At 47.4% G+C, this 10,745-nt stretch overlaps 1 long non-coding RNA gene across 1 annotated transcript; it reads right to left on the bottom strand.

The window, feature by feature from the left end:
• Positions 1 to 7,071: 7,071 nt before the first annotated feature.
• Positions 7,072 to 10,274, bottom strand: LOC124127476. The gene is made up of 2 exons (XR_006859960.1): positions 10,210 to 10,274; positions 7,072 to 7,576 (listed from the first exon to the last, which is right to left on the bottom strand). It is a non-coding gene; the product is annotated as an uncharacterized LOC124127476 (long non-coding RNA).
• Between the last annotated feature and the right edge of the window lie 471 nt (positions 10,275 to 10,745).

Here is a 10,745-nt window from a genome sequence, read left to right as displayed (position 1 = left end):
AATAACAAAAATTGTCTCACAGTACTTTTACCAGTGGATGATAAAAAGCGGCGAAATTTCCTGAATAAATTTTAAGACAACACTTAGCAGTATCTTTTGTTCAAACGGATGAATATCTGCAGTTACAATACCATCAGATCGGAAATTTAATACTCTGTGTAATCATATAGCCAGAGGTAGATCCAGTCCCGCATGATCGCAATTGTCGCACAACCTGCACTTTTCCGATCTTAGGAAAATGTGCGTCAGAAAAAACCCTAAGCATCCAGCGGGTTAATTTTGATTGTGTTTCCCATGTTTTAAGATACAATATGTATAATGTATACTGACGAGGCACGATGTGCTTTTCATTTGGCATCTATCAGTTTGTCGCAAACGCTTTTCCGAATGTAACGGACGTTAAGTGAATTTGGCGATCGGCTGATACACAATCATGTTATTTAACAGTTGTAACATATGCAATCGTTTTATCTAATAGTTATAATATAAGCATAATTTTTATTTAAAGAGCAAAAATTTTAGTTTTTGTTGCGTATTTGACACGCTAGGATTTGATTAATCTGCGTAGTTCAGTTTATTTAATGCGTATTTTACGCAAATACACAGCTTATCTTGAGCTCTGGAATTTACCTTTTTCTTTGGATCTCTGGATCGAGATTGCAGACTAACATGAAATCACTGGACTCGGTTCCTGTCTACCTAAACTAAATCGCGCTAACCTTGCGTGGCGCACCAACAATGGAACCAGTTTAATAAAATCACCCAACTTCCCCCTTACATTCCTACTCTACCAATTATATGATAGTTGATACGAAATTGTATTCAAATTGACAAAGCAATAATTATTAGCTGAGGTAAGTGTATATTCTGCATGGTCACCCATCACAGTGGAGAGCTTTGATTGGTGCCACCGACAGCGAAGAGAAATTGCATTCCAATAACAAAACAAGAGGTCCATGGGGCCTGTGTCGCTCACCTGACTATTTACGCAATCAGTCCATTTGTACAGTTGTGAATTCCTATCACCTGAGAATACTTCCAACCAAATGTCAGTGATGGGGAGTGGTGGGCCAGTGATGGGGAGTGGTGGGCCAGTGATGGGGAGTGGTGGGTCAGTGATGGGGAGTGGTGGGTCAGAGATGGGGAGTGGTGGGCCAGTGATTGGGAGTGGTGGGTCAGTGATGGGAAGAAGTGGGTCAGTGATGGGGAGTGATGGGTCAGTGATTGGGCGTGGTGGGTCAGTGATGGGGAGTGATGGGTCAGTGATTGGGAGTGGTGGGTCAGTGATGGGGAGTGGTGGGTCAGTGATGAGGAGTGGTGGGTCAGTGATGGGGAGTGGTGGGTCAGTGATGGGGAGTGGTGGGTCAGTGATGGGAAGAAGTGGGTCAGTGATTGGGAGTGGTGGGTCAGTGATGGGGCGTGGTGGGTCAGTGATGGGGAGTGGTGGGTCAGTGATGGGGAGTGGTGGGTCAGTGATGGGTCAGTGATTGGGAGTGGTGGGTCAGTGATGAGGAGTGGTGGGTCAGTGATTGGGCGTGGTGGGTCAGTGATGGGTCAGTGATTGGGAGTGGTGGGTCAGTGATGGGGAGTGATGGGTCAGTGATTGGGCGTGGTGGGTCAGTGATGGGTCAGTGATTGGGAGTGGTGGGTCAGTGATGAGGAGTGGTGGGTCATTGATTGGAAGTGGTGGGTCAGTGATGGACTGAAAATACATCCAACCAAATGTCAGTGATGGGGAGTGGTGGGTCAGTGATGGGGAATCGTGGGTCAATGATGGGAAGTGGTGGGTCAGTGATGGGGAATGGTGGGTCAATGATTGGAAGTGGTGGGTCAGTGATGGGGGGTGGTGGGTCAGTGATGGGAAGAAGTGGGTCAGTGATTAGGAGTGGTGGGTCAGTGATGGGGAATGGTGGGTCAATGATTGGAAGTGGTTGGTCAGTGATTGGGAGTGGTGGGTCAGTGATGGGGAGTGGTGGGCCAGTGATGGTGAGTGATGGGTCAGTGATTGGGAGTGGTTGGTCAGTGATGGGGAGAGCTGGGTCAGTGATGGGGATTGGTGGGTCAGTGATGGAGAGCGGTGGGTCAGTGATGGAGAGTGGTGAGCCAGTCATGGGGAGTGGTGGGCCAGTGATGGGGAGTGGTGGGTCAGTGATGGGGAGTGGTGGGTCAGTCATGGGGAGTGGTGGGTCAGTGATTGGGAGTGGTGGGTCAGTGATGGGGAGTGATGGGTCAGTGATGGAGAGTGGTGGGCCAGTGATGGTGAGTGATGGGTCAGTGATTGGGAGTGGTTGGTCAGTGATGGGGAGAGGTGGGTCAGTGATGGGGAGAGGTGGGTCAGTGATGGGGAGTGGTGGGTCAGTGATGAGGAGGTCAGTGATGGGGAGTGGTGGGTCAGTGATGAGGAGGTCAGTGATGGGGAGTGATGGGTCAGTGATGGAGAGTGGTGGGCCAGTGATAGGGAGCGGTGGGTCAGTAATGGGGAGTGGTGGGTCAGTGATTGGGAGTGGTGGGTCAGTAATGGGGAGTGCTGGGTCAGTGATTGGGAGTGGTGGGTCAGTGATTGGGCGTGGTGGGTCAGTGATGGGTCAGTGATGGAGAGTGGTGGGCCAGTGAAAGGGAGTGGTGGGTCAGTAATGGGTCAGTGATGGGGAGTGATGGGTCAGTGATTGGGCGTGGTGGGTCAGTATTGGGAAGAAGTGGGTCAGTGATGGGGAGTGGTGGGTCAGTGATGGGGAGTGGTGGGCCAGTGATAGGGAGCGGTGGGTCAGTGATGGGGAGTGGTGGGTCAGTGATGGGAAGTGGTGGGTCAGTGATGGGGAGTGCTTGGTCAGTGATAGGGAGCGGTGGGTCAGTGATGGGGAGTGGTGGGTCAGTGATGGGGAGTGGTTGGTCAGTGATGGGGAGTGGTGGGTCAGTGATGGGGAGTGGTGGGTCAGTGATGGGGAGTGGTGGCTCAGCGTTGGGGAGTGGTGGGTCAGTGATGGGGAGTGGTGGGTCAGTGAAGGGGAGAGGTGGGTCGGTGCATGGGATTGGTGGGTCAGTGATGGGGAGTGGTTGGTCAGTGATGGGAAGTGGTGGGTCAGTGATGGGGAGTGATGGGTCAGTGATTGGGCGTGGTGGGTCAGTATTGGGAAGAAGTGGGTCAGTGATGGGGAGTGGTGGGTCAGTGATGGGGAGTGGTGGGCCAGTGATAGGGAGCGGTGGGTCAGTGATGGGGAGTGGTGGGTCAGTGATGGGAAGTGGTGGGTCAGTGATGGGGAGTGGTGGGCCAGTGATAGGGAGCGGTGGGTCAGTGATGGGGAGTGGTGGGTCAGTGATGGGAAGTGGTGGGTCAGTGATGGGGAGTGCTGGGTCAGTGATGGGGAGTGGTGGGCCAGTGATAGGGAGCGGTGGGTCAGTCATGGGGAGTGGTGGGTCAGTGATGGGGAGTGATGGGTCAGTGATAGGGAGTGCTGGGTCAGTGATGGGGAGTGCTGGGTCAGTGATAGGGAGCGGTTGGTCAGTGATGGGGAGTGATGGGTCAGTGATAGGGAGCGGTGGGTCAGTGATAGGGAGTGGTGGGTCAGTGATAGGGAGCGGTGGGTCAGTGATTGGGAGTGGTGGGTCAGTGATAGGGAGCGGTGGGTCAGTGATGGGGAGTGCTGGGTCAGTGATGGGGAGTGGTGGGCCAGTGATAGGGAGCGGTGGGTCAGTGATGGGGAGTGGTGGGTCAGTGATGGGGAGTGATGGGTCAGTGATGGGGAGTGGTGGGCCAGTGATAGGGAGCGGTGGGTCAGTGATGGGGAGTGGTGGGCCAGTGATGGGGAGTGGTGGGTCAGTGATGGGGAGTGATGGGTCAGTGATTGGGCGTGGTGGGTCAGTATTGGGAAGAAGTGGGTCAGTGATGGGGAGTGGTGGGTCAGTGATGGGGAGTGCTGGGTCAGTGATGGGGAGTGGTGGGTCAGTGATTGGAAGTGGTGGGTCAGTGATAGGGAGTGGTGGGTCAGTGATGGGGAGTGGTGGGTCAGTGATGGGAAGAAGTGGGTCAGTGATTGGGAGTGATGGGTCAGTGATTGGGCGTGGTGGGTCAGTGATGGGGAGTGGTGGTCAGTGATTAGGAGTGGTGGGTCAGTGATGGGGAGCGGTGGGTCAGTGATGAGGAGTTATGGGTCACTGATCTGGAGTGGTGGGTCAGTGATGGGGGGTGGTGGGCCAGTGATGGGAAGAAGTGGGTCAGTGATTGGGAGTGATGGGTCAGTGAATGGGCATGGTGGGTCAGTGATGGGGAAGTGATGGGTCAGTGATGGGGAGTGGTGGGTCAATGATTGGAAGTGGTGGGTCAGTGATTGGGAGTGGTGGGTCAGTGATGGGGAGCGGTGGGCCAGTTATGGTGAGTGATGGGTCAGTGATTGGGAGTGGTGGGTCAGTGATGGGGAGTGGTGGGTCAGTGATGGGGAGAGGTGGGTCAGTGATGGGGAGTGGTGGGTCAGTGATGAGGAGCGGTGGGTCAGTGATGGAGAGCGGTGGGTCAGTGATAGGGAGCGGTGGGTCAGTGATGGAGAGTGGTGGGCCAGTGATAGGGAGTGGTGGGCCAGTGATAGGGAGTGGTGGGTCAGTGATTGGGAGTGGTGAGTCAGTCATGGGGAGTGGTGGGTCAGTGATTGGAAGTGGTGGGTCAGTGATGGACTGAGAATACTTCCAACCAAATGTCAGTGATGGGTCAGTGATGGAGAGTAGTGGGCCAGTCATGGGGAGTGGTGGGTCAGTGATGAGGAGTGGTGGGTCAGTGATGGAGAGTGGTGGGCCAGTGATAGGGAGTGGTGGGCCAGTGATAGGGAGTGGTGAGTCAGTGATGGGGAGTGGTTGGCCATTGATGGGGAGTGGTGGGTCAGTGATGGGGAGTGGTGGGTCAGTGATGGGGAGTGGTGGGTCAGTGATGGGGAGTGATGGGTCAGTGATGGGGAGTGATGGGTCAGTGATGAGGAGTGGTGGGTCAGTGATCGAGAGTGGTGGGTCAGTGATGGAGAGTGGTGGGTCAGTGATGGGGAGTGGTGGTCAGTGATGGGGAGTGATGGGTCAGTGATGAGGAGTGGTGGGTCAGTGATGGAGAGTGTGTGGTCAGTGATGGTGAGTAGTGGGTCAGTGATGGGGAGTAGTGGGCCATTGATGGGGAGTGGTGGGCCAATGATGGGGAGTGGTGGGCCAATGATGGGGAGTGGTGAGTCAGTCATAGGGAGTCGTGGGCCAGTGATGGGGAGTGGTGGGTCAGTCATGGGGAGATGGATCAGTGATGGGGAGTGGTTATCAGAGGTTCGTTCAGACCACATAGATCATTCAGACCACTTGGATCTATTCAGACCACAGAGGATCTTTGAGACCACAGAGGATCATGCACACCACAGTGGATCATTCACACCACATATGATAATTCACATCACAGAGGATCATTCACACTACAGAGGATGATTCACACCATATAGGATCATTCAGACCACAGAGGATCATTCACACTAAAGAGGATCATTCAAACAACATTTGAATAATTCACACTACAGAGGACACTTCACACTATAAAGGGATAATTCACACCAGAAGATCTTCCACACCACATATGATAATTCACACCACAGAGGATCATTCTAACCAGAGAGGATCATTCACCCTACAGAGGAAAAATCACACCACATAAGATCATTCAGACCACAAAGGATCATTCACACTATAGAGGATCATTCACACTACAGAGGATCATTCACACCACAGAAGACCATTCACACCACAGAGGATCATTCACACAAGAGCGGATCATTCACACTACAGAGGATCATTCACACTACAGAGTATCATTCACACTGCAGAGGATCATTCACACTACAGAGGATCATTTGCACCTCGGAGAATCATTCGCACCACAAATGATCATTCACACCACAGAGGATCATTCACACTACAGAGGATCATTCACACTACAGAGGATCATTCAGACCACAGTGGGTCATTCAGACCACAGAGGATCATTCACACTACAGAGGATCATTCACACTACCGAGGATCATTCACACTACAGAGGATCATTCACACTACAGAGGATCATTTTACAATACAGAGGATCATTCATACTACAGAGGATCATTTTACAATACAGAAGATCATTCATACTACAGAGGATCATTCACACTACAGAGGATCATTCAGACCACAGAGGATCATTCTCACTACAGAGGATCATTCAGACCACAGAGGATCATTCACACGACAGAGGATCATTCACACGACAGAGGATCATTCACACTACAGAGGATCATTCACACTACAGAGGATCATTCACACCACAGAGGATCATTCGCACAACAGAGGATCATTCACACTACAAAGGATCATTCACACGACAGAGGATCATTCACACCACAGAGGATCATTCACGCTACAGAGATTCATTCACACCACAGAGATCCATTAAGACCACAGAGGATCATTCACACTACAGAGGATCACTCAGACCACAGAGGATCATTCGCACGACAGAGGATCATTCACACTATAGAGGATCATTCACACGACAGAGGATCATTCGCACTACAGAGGATCATTCACACGACAGAGGATCATTCAGACCACAGAGGATCATTCACGCTACAGAGATTCATTCACACCACAGAGATCCATTCAGACCACAGAGGATCATTCATACTACAGAGGATCATTCACACCACATATGATAATTCACACCACAGAGGATCATTCACACTATAGAGGATCATTCACACCACAGAGGATCATTCACACTACAGAGGATCATTCAATCACTTGTAACAGAATACATAATCACGAGGTACTTTACCTTCAATGTCAAATTACAGAACTATCCATCTACCCGAAGAGAATACTTGATACTATCAATACATGCCAACATGATAGAAACACACGTTGTGACAAGGGAAATCCTACAAAACAAATATGTTGCCAGCGAAATCAATGACTACGTTGACAGACAGCTAGCCTACGTTATTAAATCTGTCAATACACTTCGCTGACAATGAATAGTTTTACCACTCAATAACATGCTTGTTTGTTACAATATCCAAATATGAATCAAGAACAATCTTTTTATTTTTTCTATTTTTAACTTTAAGAATAGAGACAGGTTGAATGGTTTAAACCACTTAAATAACTTGCATCAGAGCCTTTCAGAATAATCATTTTATTCAATCTGAGTTGTTTTATTTTATGGTACGTAATTCTTTCGCCAGAATCCCAGATATCAGAAATTGAATACACTTACAGCTCATCTTAACAACTCGTTTAGAATATCTTCACAAACATTTTCGTGTAGAGGTATGTGGCGAAAACAAGTCTTTACAAAAACTTTGCTGTTGGATTATTTCTTTAGGTTCACACTAAACTTTTCAAACAATCATCCAGGCCTACAATAAGCGTCACATCTGTCTTCATCGATGACCATATTCATCACTGTCCAATGGTCAACTGTGACATAAGCCATGTTTACCTGGCGATGCCTCCCTTGTCGGACAAGAAATGTTCATTTGGCATAGCCTGGCGACAGCACCCACTCTTTGGAGGCATTTCTGAATACCATCTGAAAATAACAAAACCATCACATGACTAGAGGACCTAGACCAATCTCTGAAATAAACTTATCTTACAGAAAAATTGTTGGTAAATCATCTTAATTAAGAAATGATGAAAAGGAGCCCAGAGACTCTTTATTTCCTGATATTGCAGTAATCTAGACTTGCCCACTATTAAGGACAGACATGAATAGAGGACCATGAAAGTCACACAGGTTTGAAACAGTGACTGTTCCAACTTGGAAATCTCTGCCTGCTGCCAAACATTTGTAGTGTAGATGGTCCCAGGCCATGACCATCTTAACCTGAACAATACGACAATGGGGAACACAGGACCACACTGAAATTGCGTAGTCAGCAAAACGCAAATTAATCTTGAGAAAAACTACATTGGATTAACAAGATTACCATGGCTGAAACTCAGTTCAAAAGCAGACTATGCCAAGTCTAACCTTTACCTGCCTTAGACATGTGCCAGTCATGTTTTACTCAACAAAGAGCATGCCAAAACTGGTAGTGTTATTGCAATTCATCGGTACACAGGCGCATCGTCAGCAAACTTTGCACGATACGATACCCGATACATTTAATTTGGCATCGATTCCCATTTACCCCGTATCCATTGTCCATGATGATCTCTCATCTATATGAATAAGCAAGTACAAACTATTTTTTAAATTCATCATAACTTTTTGGCCGTCCTACGGATACGAAACAATAACAAAACTGACCAGCTTTTCCTTGCTTACTGTCATAATACAATACATAAACTGTTTGTTTCTTATCCTATTCTCATACAGAATGGTTGGCTTCATTCATTGTCATGTTTGATGGGAATTAGTCAGTTGTCCTTCTATGAAACTCTATTCTCAGTCTAATGACTGGGATTTTCTCATAAAATGTCATAGATACAGTATTGAGATACATATCACATGGTGGCTTCTGTATTAAGATATGTATCACATCGTGTAACGCCTGTACTGCTACATCCCTACAAACTTGTCATATCTTGGATTTAAACCCCCAATATTCTTCAAATTAAGGTTGGATATGGTGTTGCGTGGTGCCGCAATCAATATTTACTGTGGTCAACAGCATGAGAGAAATGAGCAAAGTTTGAACCTGAGAGTCTTGTTAATGTGAGTGAGTGAGTGAGTTACCCCGCTTTTAGCAATATTCCAGCAATATCACGGAGGGGGACACCAGAAATGGGCTTCACACATTGAACCCATGTCGGGAATCGAACCTTGGTCTTCGGCGTGACGGGCGAACGCTTTAACCACTAGGCTACCCGGTGTAGACTAGGTCTTCAGCAACCCATGCTGTAAAAGGCGACTATGCTTGTCGTAAGAGGCGACTAACCAATGTCCTTGATGGTACAGAGTCTGACAACAGGCAGGAACAGATGTCCTTGATGGTACAGACTCTGACAACAGGCAGTAACCAATGTCCTTGATGGTACAGAGTCTGACAACAGGCAGTAACCAATGTCCTTGATGGTACAGAGTCTGACAACAGGCAGGAACAGATGTCCTTGATGGTACAGAGTCTGACAACAGGCAGTAACCAATGTCCTTGATGGTACAGAGTCTGACAACAGGCAGGAACACATGTCCTTGATGGTACAGAGTCTGACAACAGGCAGTAACCAATGTCCTTGATGGTACAGAGTCTGACAACAGGCAGGAACAAATGTCCTTGATGGTACAGAGTCTGACAACAGGCAGGAACAAATGTCCTTGATGGCACAGAGTCTGACAACAGGCAGTAACAGATGTCCTTGATGGTACAGAGTCTGACAACAGGCAGGAACAAATGTCCTTGATGGTACAGAGTCTGACAACAGACAGGAACAAATGTCCTTGATGGTACAGAGTCTGACAACAGGCAGGAACACATATCCTTGATGGTACAGAGTCTGACAACAGGCAGGAACAGATGTCTATGATGGTACAGAGTCTGACAACAGGCAGGAACAGATGTCCATGATGGTACAGAGTCTGACAACAGGCAGTAGCAAATGTCCTTGATGGTACAGAGTCTGACAACAGGCAGGAACAGATGTCTATGATGGTACGGAGTCTGACAACAGGCAGGAACAAATGTCCATGATGGTACAGAGTCTGACAACAGACAGGAACAAATGTCCTTGATGGTACAGAGTCTGACAACAGACAGGAACAAATGTCCTTGATGGTACAGAGTCTGACAACAGACAGGAACAAATGTCCTTGATGGTACAGAGTCTGACAACAGACAGGAACAAATGTCCTTGATGGTACAGAGTCTGACAACAGACAGGAACACATGTCCTTGATGGTACAGGTTACACACAACCAAATGTTTTCCCATAGACTTCTGTAGTAACGTTAAACTTCTGTTAAAAATAACTAAGCATTCAACATCTTTAACCTGTACGTGTGTGCACAGCTTGGCCTTAGAGTAGCAATAAAAACATAAAAAATGACCAGCTTAGCCAGTTCCTTTTCCGAGTACAGGAAGCTAAACACACCATCCCCAGTTTCGCACCAAATGTCACCTACCTACTCATCATGTTGGAAAAGACAGTTCTAAATATAGAAAAACATGGTCAGTTTTAATAACTGGATGGATGTAGATTTGAAAGACATAAAAATCTTACAGAAAATCCTCCAATCACAGCCTGCAGATATCCCTCGATCTGCACTGAAGGCTCCCTACGAAAACCGCACTGTCCCAACTGGTTCTGATTTGGTGTAGTAGAACCTGTAGAAAAATCAGAATACATTTGCACTTGTCAAATCTGTGATTTATGTATTGTATATATATGTAGCTTCTCAGAAAAAAAATGGAAATTGGATTAAACTTTACCACTTGTTCCTATCCAGCATGTCTATATGGCACCACAATACATAGTTTTGATGCACAGAAAGAGTTGTGAGAGTTTAAGGATGTGCACTTCATCAATGTTTTACAAAAGGTATTTCTGTATTAATAAAGAAGTTTCTACCTCCAAAATTTCATACAAGCACACTGTACTTTACATTAATTAAAACATAAATTGAGTTATTTGTTGTAACACATCACAACATAATTGATCCTCCTAACTACGTTGAAACTATGTTCTTTAGTGATAATAAACATGTTTTAGTCACAAACACGTGATTGACAATGTGAACAAATTGAAATGGTTCAGCC

The sequence above is a fragment of the Haliotis rufescens genome, unplaced genomic scaffold (assembly GCF_023055435.1).
Source record: "Haliotis rufescens isolate VD_foot unplaced genomic scaffold, xgHalRufe1.0.p SCAF_182, whole genome shotgun sequence".
NCBI lineage: Eukaryota > Metazoa > Mollusca > Gastropoda > Lepetellida > Haliotidae > Haliotis > Haliotis rufescens.
The sequence above is the reverse complement of the archived record's forward strand: the minus strand, read 5'-3'. Positions and strand labels throughout refer to the sequence as shown.